Here is an 11927-nt window from a genome sequence, read left to right as displayed (position 1 = left end):
TTATAAATTAAGTATATTGTTAAAGTATGTGCAATTATGTGTTCAAATTACATAGTTATTATGGAAATATCTTTTATTATGACACATGTGGAATATCAAAGATTATTTATATCATATTTGTGACTTGGTATATAACACATGTAATATTGAGATTTGTTTGGTATGTGAGACATGAAATATTGAGATCGGCCAGAAAAGTACCCATGATTATATACTTCTTCTAGTTTACAGAGGGGAATTGGTCGTATTCTATCCTACACGGAGGGTCTTGACCTGACATTGATATTGATCGTGTACATATAGTTCACAGAGGGGCCTTGGCTGTATTCTATAATTGATTATGAGAGGTCTTTGAGATCGGCTATCGTTTACGGAAGGGGCCAAAGGCCCGTGGCGAAAGTTCCTAGCCCGAGGGGCGGATTATATATTTCAGTCAGAGTGTACATTTTTGTTGGATTTTTCAGTACGTTTGATGTGATGAGATTATAGCATGGTTATCAGCTAATGTTATATCATGATTTTAAGATGATATTTTATGATCTCATGTGAATATTTCACTTTTTAGCTATAATTATATGATGGTAGCTTGTGAATTAGCAAATGATATGAATTTGATTTTCAATAAAAATGTATAAATGAAAAATTATATTTATTTTGAATTTCTTCACTCACTGAGCTATCAACTCATATATTTTTCCACATTTTTTCTTATTAGGCAACAGTTGAGAATTTGGGCATCTTTTGGAGTTGAGCCTTGATTTTGGAGTCAAAGCCATACGACAGAGTTTGTTAGTATGATTCACTTCATAGAACATGTAGTCAGTGTTTTGGGACGCATATTCATATCTAGATGTGATTTTACATCACTTGTAGATAGTTATGGGGCTTACTATATATTTTGTATCCATATGTATATTTCATTTTATTTCTTGGTAAAGGTTGAGATTTTGGCTTATTTTTATTGTGTTGTGCTATAGTTTGGGATTTGTGTGAAATTGATCATAGGTTGGTTAGTCCTATTTACAGGAGAGATAATGTCGAAATTTTGTTAGAAAAATGATGTACAAAAAGTGATATATTGTATTTGTAGTAGCTTTGATGGTGGGTCCGACTTTTAGTTGTATCTGTCATCAACGCATGCCACGTCCGGATCTAGTGCTGTTATATGAGGCGGGATGTGTCAGTTTGGTATTAGAGCATGCATTAGAGTTCATGGGTTTGCATTGTACATGCTTACATTCTGATGTTTAGTATATCATGCATAACTGTAGGTGAGTCATGCCTCGTGATGGCAAAACTCAAAGGCTCTAAGATATGTTGCCCCAATCTCACATTGCTCTTGATAGAGGTGAACTGAGAGAGCCCGAGAGAGTAGATGAATCAGTTCACCAGCCTCCTGAACAACGGGGATAGGGAAATATGATTGGAGCTGATCCTATTGCTGTTGAAAGAATTGCTATTGCCGTTGCATCTGCTATGCGTAATACGGATAGAGATTTCAGTATTGAGAGGGCTACAAAGTTAGGGGTAAAGTGTTCACTGGCACAGCCGATCCTACAGTTGCACAGGCATGGATGACCAAGATAGAGATGATATTTGATGTTATAGCTTGCTCAGACGATCGGAAGTTGTATCCTGCCACCTTCTTATTAGAGGAGGGTGCATATGATTGGTGGCAGTCGATACGGAGCACATATCTAGACCCTTCCATCATTACTTAGATAGATTTTCGTTGTATCTTTTACGATGCCTATTATCCTGGGTCCTATAAAGATGTAAAGCAGAAGGAATTTCTGAAATTAGTACAAGGCTAGATGACTATTGCAGAATATCAGGTGAAATTTATTGAATTTTCAAAGTATGCCCAAGTTCTAGTAAGTAATGAAATTGATAAATGAAGAAGATTTGAAAATGGGTTAAGGGAAGAAATCAGGTCAGTAGTAACAGTTGCAGGTTGGAATGAATTTGGTAAATTAGTGGAATCAGCTTTGAGAGTAGAAAAGAGCATTTCTGATAGGCTAAGTGATAGAGAACAAACAATGTTCATAGCAAGCGGTAGTCAGACAATGGTAAGTGCTTCTAGCTATAGACCACCACGGAGGGACAGTATAGGATTTCGACCTGGTGTGTCCAGTTCAGGTCAATTGAAATCTCGATTTTGAGGAAGTCAGGGTCCTAGATTCAGTCCTAGTACTGTACAGCAGTCATTGGCTAGTCGTAATTATACTCAGGGTTTTTCCCAACGATCATTTAATTCGAGACAGGGAGAGAGTTCTACTAGTGCCAGATTTTCTTCATGCCAATTATGTGGAAGATCTCATCCTGGAGAGTGTTTAAAATTCAAGAGAGTTGGTGTTTGCTATCGCTGTGGCCAAGAAAGACATCTGAAAAGGAATTGTCCAGTTGTATTCCAGGAGGGTGGCATGGCACAGAGGATGTTTCCTCAGTAGAGTGCCAGTATTTCAGTGGCGTTGAAGCTTATTTTATTGATTTTCATAGATTTTTTGTTGGGTTTACAATGGAAGGTTTGAAAATGAGTGGGAATGAGAGGGAAGAAGAAATTGTGTTTGAGATTTGTGTGGTGGTTCCAAAGAAAAAGTGAAAAGCAAGGGGACGAGAGCAATCTTGATTGTGTTGAGGTTCTTGTTGATGAGTTCAAGAAGGGAGGACTAATTGTTGAAAGAGTTATTGGTCTTCAAAATGAATTTATCAACGTTTGCCCAATTTTATTTTTCCTCTCTTCGCTGTTGATTTGGATTTATGTAATTAATTGGGAATTAATTGCATTATTCTGATTTCAATTTTGTCTGACCTGTTATCTTCTAATTTGTTGACCTTTTCGGTTCATGCATCTGTTAATCTTATGAGAATAATTATGTTATTAGTAACAGGTAATCACATAATCTTTTCTTAGGTAAATCATGTTCATTTTACAGTTCGATTCTGTCTGTTGTGTGCACTTTTGCAAATAGAGAAAAGCTTTAATTAATAATCAACCTTTTTTTGGGGAGGGGGGGTTATGATTGCTAGTAGATAAGTGTGTTTTTGCACACTTATTTGGATCACAAACAAGTCATTAACGCAAACAAAATGATGGGTATATATAGCGTGAAAAAATTTTGTTTCCTTATCGGCCTCGAATCTTTTTGGTAATGATTTTTTCACGCTATATATACCCTAAAACATGCCCAGAACAAGGGTACACGATTTTGGGAGCAAAGAGGCACACAATAACATCAAGATCCAAGAATTAATGCAAGAAGAAGGAGGATTTCATTAAGATTGAAGATTTCAAGCATCAATTATAATAGGGTGATGTCTTCTCCTTTATTCAATTTTTGTAATTTTCTTCAGAACATGATAGGCTAATTTTTTTATTTCATTGGGAGTCGATGAACATTTGATTTTCTTATAAATTCCTATATTTCATGAGTTTAATATAAATTGTCTTTGGAATAAATTGTTTGATTTATATTGTTTTGATTGAATCCATGATTTATTGGCCATTTATTATGTTATTGTGATGGTTTATTCTTTACATTCGAAAGAAGTAGAATAGACTCGATATATATATAAATTGACATAGGGTCCGACAGAAATATTCCCCTATGCTTTATGCAGTTCGGTAATTGTTCATAGAATTTCATGCGTTTTTGTATGTTACATCATCCATAGAAATATAGGCTGATGATATGCATAAATAGATCTAATATATATTGAGAGAGTATATTAGATAGGCGTAGGAACATTGAATTGACAATTTTCCATTGATTAATTGGATTTGTGAAATTAGGGTTTATAGAAATCAAATGGGGATTCGATATCCCAATGATTTTATTTCAACTTATTTCTACAATTTAATTTACAACATTGCATATTTACAATTTAATTCGTAGTTTGATTTATCAATTTAGTGAAATTTTGAAAGTAGGGTTCTTGATTTTGAAATTAGGGTTTTCAAATTTGGGGATTTTCCCCAAAATTAGGGCTTTTGCAAAATTAATCACCTTTCTACTCAATTGGTAGCGGTTAAGGTCACAATAGTTAAATTAGAGTTAATTCAATCCTCGTGGGAACGATATTCGGACTCATAGTCCATTTTACTACTTTTCACGATCCGTACACTTGCGGTAGTTTTAAAATCGAAACAAATAAATACGTGAACACTAGTTTTCCATTTTGTATTTTTCAGCTGTCAGCACCATTGGAGATTCTGGGGAAGGCTGCGGCTGAGTTGCAATTCACAAAACGAACTCATATAGATAGCAGTCATGCAGTACTCGTTAGTCTTTTGCTTATTGTGCTTCCCCAGCAGTCTGCGTTCATATTTGCCTAAAAAATCTCGATTGCCTGTTTGGTAGGAAGAAAGAAAAAGAAGCTAAATTTATTCGCATTCTGTCTACGTATAAAACGTGCACTGAAAGTCCTGTGCTTATTTCAGGAATGGATTTGCCATTTGAATGGGATGAGGTAGTAGCCTTTGTTAGGCAACCTGATGGATCCTTGCTCACTTGGTGTGAGCATTTCCGTTGCTACAATCACATAATATACGGGATTGTGTGTTATTTTTATTCTTTGTGCTTGGTTTAGTATTATTCTTAATGCTTATTTTTTTTCATTGCAACAATAAGAATGTCCAGTGCTAAGTAGGCTCATTGATTGGGCCTGGGAGTTCAAACTATGTAAGGAGAATATACAATCTGTTCTCTTTCATTTTGTCAGTTTCAGATTCTAAATAAGGTGTGGTCAATAGATGGAGTAGCTATGACAACATCGAGGCTTTAACTGTTGGAGTTTTTGTTGGATTGCGTGGAGGCCAATCATACTGTCAAATGCATTTTTTCCAGGTTTTGTCTGACAGCAGTTTACCTCCTTGCAATTCAGTACTTCACCAGAATGGGGGGAAAGATATCAGTGAAGCTTGTTAAATGTGAAAATAATGAAAATGTAGAGTACAGAGCTCGCAGTTTGGTCTACAAGGTAGACAAAAGAAATCTATGTATCTCCTTGTCGTTTAATGTTTTTTTAAGTCCTTTACTTACCTTTTCTTCCTCCAGGTGTTTGGTCTTTACTTTATCCAGAGATATATTGGAATATTCTACCACGCTCTATTGCATCGCAACTTGATGACCCTTCGCCAAGTATTAATCCAGCGTCTAATTATATATGAGGTGAAAAAATATAGTTGTCTTTTTGCCATTTCTCTATCTGTATTTAACTCTTGTAGTTACGTATTTCTATGCTGGAACTGTGCCTAAGGTTCTGGAAAATCTGATGGAGAATTCTGTACCATATTTGACATATAGCTTCAAGAAATTTAGAGCCATCCGGTAAACATTTTCTTTATCAATTTTATCGTTTGACTGCAATTTAAATCACATTGATTAACTTACAGAAAACAAACTGCTTACCTCTGAAGGAACAAGCAAAAGCGTGAACGAGGGTCATCTGCAGGGAAGGCATGGTGCTTTCCTAGGGTAGAGAAGGAATATCTGAAACCTGCTTATGCTGCAAGTATTGGCCATGAACTTGAAGATGGACTCTTTGATGGTAATGTATAGAATTTTATGTATCTTAGCCCCTGATTGACAACCAGCATTTTGGGGAAAATAGAGTTTTGAATAGTGATTTTTCGGAGAATGTGTAATTAAAAACTAAAAAGTAGGGAAACTTTTGGGTTTACGTGTAACATATTTTATTGTGCGAATGCATGGTTGAAAATGAGTATGTAGAAAAAAGAGATTGAAAATAATGGTGGTCAACACATGGGCTTAATAAGACGACAATATGGAAGAGGAGAACTCATCTACTCATCGAGATTGATTCTTCTTAATATTTGATTTGAGCTGGTGGTCCTAACCACTTAGGTCGTATGCAAGCGTGATGAATCATCTCCTCTAAAAGTTTAAGCTATTGGAGAGATGTCACATTTATTTGTTTAAATTTTGTCTTCGACATGCACAGGTTTCATAAGTAGGTGGAGACGAATCTTAATTTAGGTCTTTTGCATACTTTGATATCTTGTTGAATCACCACATCTAAACTATGAAGGACATATTTTAAATTTAGTCTATACTACTACAGTTTAGTGTGTTGCATGTAGAATCAATGCTGTAATAAAAACTCGAAAAGCCTTTTCAATTCTAATACAATTACTATGTCCTAAGCTATTAAGGGCCTGCTTTGTGGGGGCTTTTGCTTTATGTGGAAGAGCTTTTTGAGGAGCTACTATGAGCGAGCTTTCTCTAAAAGATCTTCCAAGCCAACGAACCACCCTAGGAAATTATCGAAACGGGGCTGAAGTTTCTTAGTCTCACAAGTAGTTTTTGAGTTTTCAAAACCTCCTTCAAATATGCCTTTAGCCTCTTGGAGAAGTGCTTCAATGATGGAACGTATTGCATTGACTCTACTTTATATGTTTCATTTTAAGGTGAAAATAAAATGAACATCTTAATTTTTTCTATTTCTTCAGACATTTAAAAATCTATGACTGCTAGCAGGTTTTCTAGAGTTAGTATTGCAGTTTGGGATGATCATGATGTTTGCTTGTGCATTCCCACTAGCTTTCGCCTTTGCCACTCTGTTACAATGGAATTTTTCATTCTTTTCTAAAAACAAAGTGGAAGATGGGAGATCTTTTTCTTTGTGTCAAACTATAATAATGGCTTATATTGCATGCTTGACTCGAGCAGAATAACCTGACTGAGATGAGGACAGATGCACTAAAACTACTAGCCATGATGAGACGGCCTACACCTCGTGATGATGCGACCATTGGAGCTTGGCTAAATATATTTGTAGAAATTGGGTTGCTGCCATTTGTGAAGCCCAAGTTAATATCCAACGGCCCATGACCCGGTTAAATTGCCCAACTGGTAGAATTATCTGGAAGCTTAATTGCATAATGGAAAAACACGCTTTCTGTTTTGAGAAAAATGACTCTCACATGATTGTGACACCTGGCAGTCGCTGGACCATTGGATCAAATGAATTGATTATTTCATATAAAAAGGATCAACAATTTTAAGGTTAGTGTTGGCTCTCATTTTACGCAGCTTTCATTTTCTTTTCGTTTAGAGTTGAAAAATCTCTCTCTGTATTTGTTGGCTCTCTCGTCTTGAATCTTGTTGATTCCTTTAGTTGGTTGAGAGTAGATGTGATGCTATGAACTCTTGTGTGAGTTCTTTGTATTGTAGAGGAGATTGTTGTCGTGGTGGCTGGAACACAGTGTTCCTTCTGTGATTCGAAAACTGCTGTAATTTGGCCGGTGTGTTTTGTTCTAGTGGATTCAAGCTTATTCCTTCGTGGATACTCAACGGGGATTAGGCGATTTTGACAAATCGCTGAACCTCGGGGCTTCGGCCAAAAATCGCTTGTGTTTCTTTTTACTGTTTTCAGATCTACAAATCTTGATCCTTAGTCTTGCGATTTTTGATGTTTTGAAACGGTTCTAGGGTTCCTACAGTGGTATCAGAGCTCAGAGTATTTTTACTTTAGCTATTTTTGTTTCCCGTTTAGTCGAGGGTCTGAAATCATCTCACTGGCCGAAAAGAAAAATCGGCAGATTCTTTTTCAAGATCTGCCAACATTAAATTTTTCGTTTTAAAATTTTTCTTTTCTTTGAGTAATACTGAAATAATTTTTGAGAGGGCACAGCAAGTGTGGATGTCGTTTTCTTTTTGAGAAACTCAAGTGTTTTTGTTGACTGTTGTATTTCCCTTACTTCGTTTGGTGTTGAACTTTGTATACAATTGTGTATTTGTAAATGATGCAGTATAGTGATAATTTTTGGGTACACAGTAAACCGTAACTAACCTGTTCTTGGTGAAATTAGACTTTTCTTGTCTGTTTTTGCGGTACTTGCAATCAGCAGACACTGAATTTGTGATTAAATTAGTTTTGTATTGAATAGTTGGTACACTAATTTTTTTTTGGGAAGTATTACTTTGGGAATAAAATCATTTTTCAAACAAGAGATTCCCTGAACCTCCTCTAACTCTACCTCTATCTAGGGTTCCCTGAGAGAACCCTAGAAACTTTGGGGACTAAGGCTTCGATTCAAGAAATCTGAAATCTTCAGAAACTGTTTTCTTAAAAATCTCACTGTGAGTTGGGAATTAAATCAAAATCATATTTTCGATTGATAAATTGTTGTACAATCTATGTGAATTGTGCTAACACTCAACTTGATCTTCTCAGGTGTTAACCCGTCAAAGTTTAATGCTTCAAAGGTACATACACTGCACTTACAATTTTTGGTAACTTACTGTGTGTAAGTTCATGAAATTAAGTTCATAGCATGCTTAGTGTTTTCGAATATCTGAATGTGTCTTACTTTGGTTGCAATAATTCTGTACACATCACACTAAAGCACAGTCCACATATAATTTGAAATTGGAAATAATAGGACAATGAACTTTGTGACATACTGTTGACTAAATAATCATTGAGATATATCTGTTTTATCATAACTTGTGAACAATTTCACACTCCTGTACAATATGAACTCTAAGGTAAATGTCCAAATGTGGGATGGCAAAGGAGACTTTAGTCTCTAGCGTCAAAAAATTAAAGCACTATTGTTACAGTTAAAATGTACTAAGGCTATTGATGAATCTTGGCCAGAAACCTTATCTAAAGCTAGGAAAACTGAGCAAGATGAATTAGCTTGGAGCACTTTGTTCCTACACCTGTCTGATACTGTAATTAGGAAAGTAGGAGAAACTAAAACTATTGAAGAATTATGGACTGCCTTTAAAAAACACTACCTTACAAAGACTGTGCCAAATAAATGTTTTCTTTGGAGACAATTTTTTAGTTTTAAGTTTGATCCTAATCTTGATACGGGAGATAATATGGATAGGTTTAATAGGATCATACAGGACTTAGCAAACTGTGATGAGAAAATTTCTGATGAACGGAAGGTAGTTGGCCTAGTTAATGCTCTCTAGGAGATAAATATAAAGATATTAGAAATGCTCTAGAGTATGGTAGGAGTGATCTCACCGTTGAAATAATTTATAGTCCTCTTCTGAATATAAAACTTGAATTAAAATCTGAACACAAAGAAGTGTACCATGTTGAGGGTATGTCATCAAATCAAAAACCATATTCTAAAGGAGTAAGTAACTTCAGTCATTCCAATTTTAACAGGAATAAAACCTTTAACAAAAGGCAGTGGAATAACACCAAGGGAAAAGGTAAGAAACCAATCAAAGGAAAACAAAACAGCAACAATAACAGAAAATGCTTTTATTCTGGAAAGACATGCCACTTTATTAAAGACTGTTTTAAAAGGGAAAATGACCAAAAGAATGGGTCTAACACTGAAAATGCTTCTTTAGCTGCTGCTGCTAATTATAAAGAAGCAGGAGCTAATATTGGAGTAGTCTATGTATCTCTATCTGAAGATACTGATTATGACTGGGTCTTGGATTCAGGGTGTTCCTTTCATATGACACCCAGTATTAACTGCATTTCAGATTTTTGTAGTCTGGATGGAGGCTTTGTAAAACTTGGGAATGATGAGTCATGCCAAGTTAAGGGAATTGGAAATGTGCTGTTGAAATTTAAAAATGGTCATCACATGTTATTAAAACATACAAGATATGTACCAGCACTTAGAAGAAATCTCATATCTCTGGGAGTTCTTGATGATGAAAATTACCAAATTGGTATTAAAAATGGTTTTACAAAAATAACAAGAAATCAAGAACACATTGTCAGCTCACCTAAGCTCAATGGAATTTATGTAATAGGTGCTGAAACCATTTCACCAAAAATTTCTGTGAATTCTGTCACACAACCCGATAAATCAGAACTGTTGCATAAAAGACTTGGCCACTTAAGTGAAAAAGGTCTAAAAACACTATCATGTCAAGGGGCTTTTGGAAAAGATAGTGTTCAAAAATTGACCTTTTGTGAACACTGTATCATGGGAAAACAAGTTAGACTGCCTTTTAAGCTAGGGCTGCACAAATCTCAAGATGTTCTTGAATACATACATTCTGATTTATGGGGACCTGCACCTATTTCTACTGTATCTGGTTACAGATATTATCTTCTTACAACCGATGACTATTCAAGAAAGACATGGATTTTCTTACTAAAATCTAAATCTGATACTTTTGCAATTTTCAAAGAATGGAATGTTTTAATTGAAAATCAGTCTGGTAAGACGATAAAAATTTTAAGAACTGATAATGGTCTTGAATTCTGCAATACTGAATTTGATCAATATTGCAGTAAACAAGGGATAATGAGAGATAAGACTGTGAGCTATTCTCCACAACAAAATGGAGTTGTCGAGAGGTTAAATAGAACAATTCTTGAAAGGACCAGATGTATGCTAATCAGTTCTGGCCTTCCAAAAAATTTTTTGGGTGAAGCTGTAAAAATAGCATGTTATCTTATAAATAGATGCCCCTCCAGCTCTCTAAATAACAGAATTCCCCAACAAATCTGGTCTGGTTCAATGCCAGATTATTCTCATCTAAGAACTTTTGGATGTGCAGCCTATGCACACCATATTGAGTCAAAATTGGACCCTAGATCATTGAAGGGTGTGTTCTTAGGATATGGAGAAGGTGTTAATGGCTATAGATTGTGGTTAAGAGATGTAAGGGGTTATAAGGTGATAAAGCAGATCTGTTATCTTTAATCAAGATGATTTCCCTTGTCTTAGTGACAAATCTAGTGAGAAATTGGGAAAAGATGACTTCATTATCACAGAAATTAATTATGATAGCCACAATACTGATGACCAGGCTCAGTTTGAGATGGAGCCACATCAGCTAGTACCCCAAAATAACTCAGATGTTGAAATAATTGAAGATGAACAGCATCTGGAGCCTGCACGTGATCTGCAGGGCTACCAGCTTGCTAGGGACAGAGAAAGGAGGGAAATAAGACCTCCACCCAGGTATCAACATTCTGATTTTGCATTTGATCAGACTGATCATTTTGACTTAGAACCAGTCTCTTATGAAGAAGCTATATCTTCCAAAGAATCCCCTAAGTGGATTGCTGCGATGGAAGATGAAATGAATTCACTCTTTAAAAAATGAGACTTGGACTCTAGTTGATAAACCCAAAGATTGCAAACTGATTGATTGTAAATGAATTTATAAAATTAAAGAGGGTGAGACTAAAGCTAGTGATAAAATATTTAAGGCAAGACTAGTAGCTAAAGGCTTTAACCAGAGGGAAGGAATAGATTACACTGAAATTTTTTCACCAGTGGTTAAATATACATCCATTAGAGTCCTACTTGCTATAGTGACACAATTTGACTTGGAGTTGGAACAACTCGATGTGAAAACTGCCTTCTTGTATGGCTCTTTAGATGAAACCATACATATGACTCAACCAAGAGGGTTTGAAGTGGAAGGAAAGGGAAACTTAGTGTGTCTCTTAAAGAAATCCTTATATGGCCTAAAACAGGCTCCTAGGCAGTGGTATAAAAGATTTGACTCTTTTATACAAGGCTTGAACTTTAGGAAATCAGAATATGATCCCTGTTTCTATTACAAGAAAGAAGGGAAATCTGATTTTGTATGTTGCTGATATGCTCCTTGCTGGTCACAATTCTGTTGCACTAAATTCAATTAAAGAAAATCCGAAATCTGAATTTGAGATGAAAGATTTAGGACCAGCTAGAAAGATTTTGGGCATGGAAATAAAAAGAGATAGGATAAATGAAAAGTTGTTTCTAATACAAAAATCTTATGTTGATAAGGTTGTAAAAAGGTTCTCTCTTCATGAATCTAAACCTGTTAGTTTGCCTTTACCTGCTGGTATGAAATTATCTGTCGATCAATCACCTAAAACTGAAGAAGAGCATAGAAGAATGATAAATGTGCCTTATTCTAATGATGTTGGATCTGTAATGTATGTTATGGTTTGCTCTAGGCCTGATATAGCTTATG

The 11927-nt window shown here is 35.5% G+C and overlaps 1 pseudogene; it reads left to right on the top strand.

The window, feature by feature from the left end:
* Nucleotides 1-2526: 2526 nt before the first annotated feature.
* LOC111379945 overlaps nucleotides 2527-11927 on the top strand; it is a 14299-nt pseudogene continuing 4898 nt past the window's right edge.

The sequence above is a fragment of the Olea europaea genome, unplaced genomic scaffold (genome assembly GCF_002742605.1).
Source record: "Olea europaea var. sylvestris unplaced genomic scaffold, O_europaea_v1 scaffold2068, whole genome shotgun sequence".
Taxonomy (NCBI): domain Eukaryota; kingdom Viridiplantae; phylum Streptophyta; class Magnoliopsida; order Lamiales; family Oleaceae; genus Olea; species Olea europaea.
Note: the sequence above shows the minus strand (reverse complement) of the source record. Positions and strands in the feature narration are given on the sequence as shown.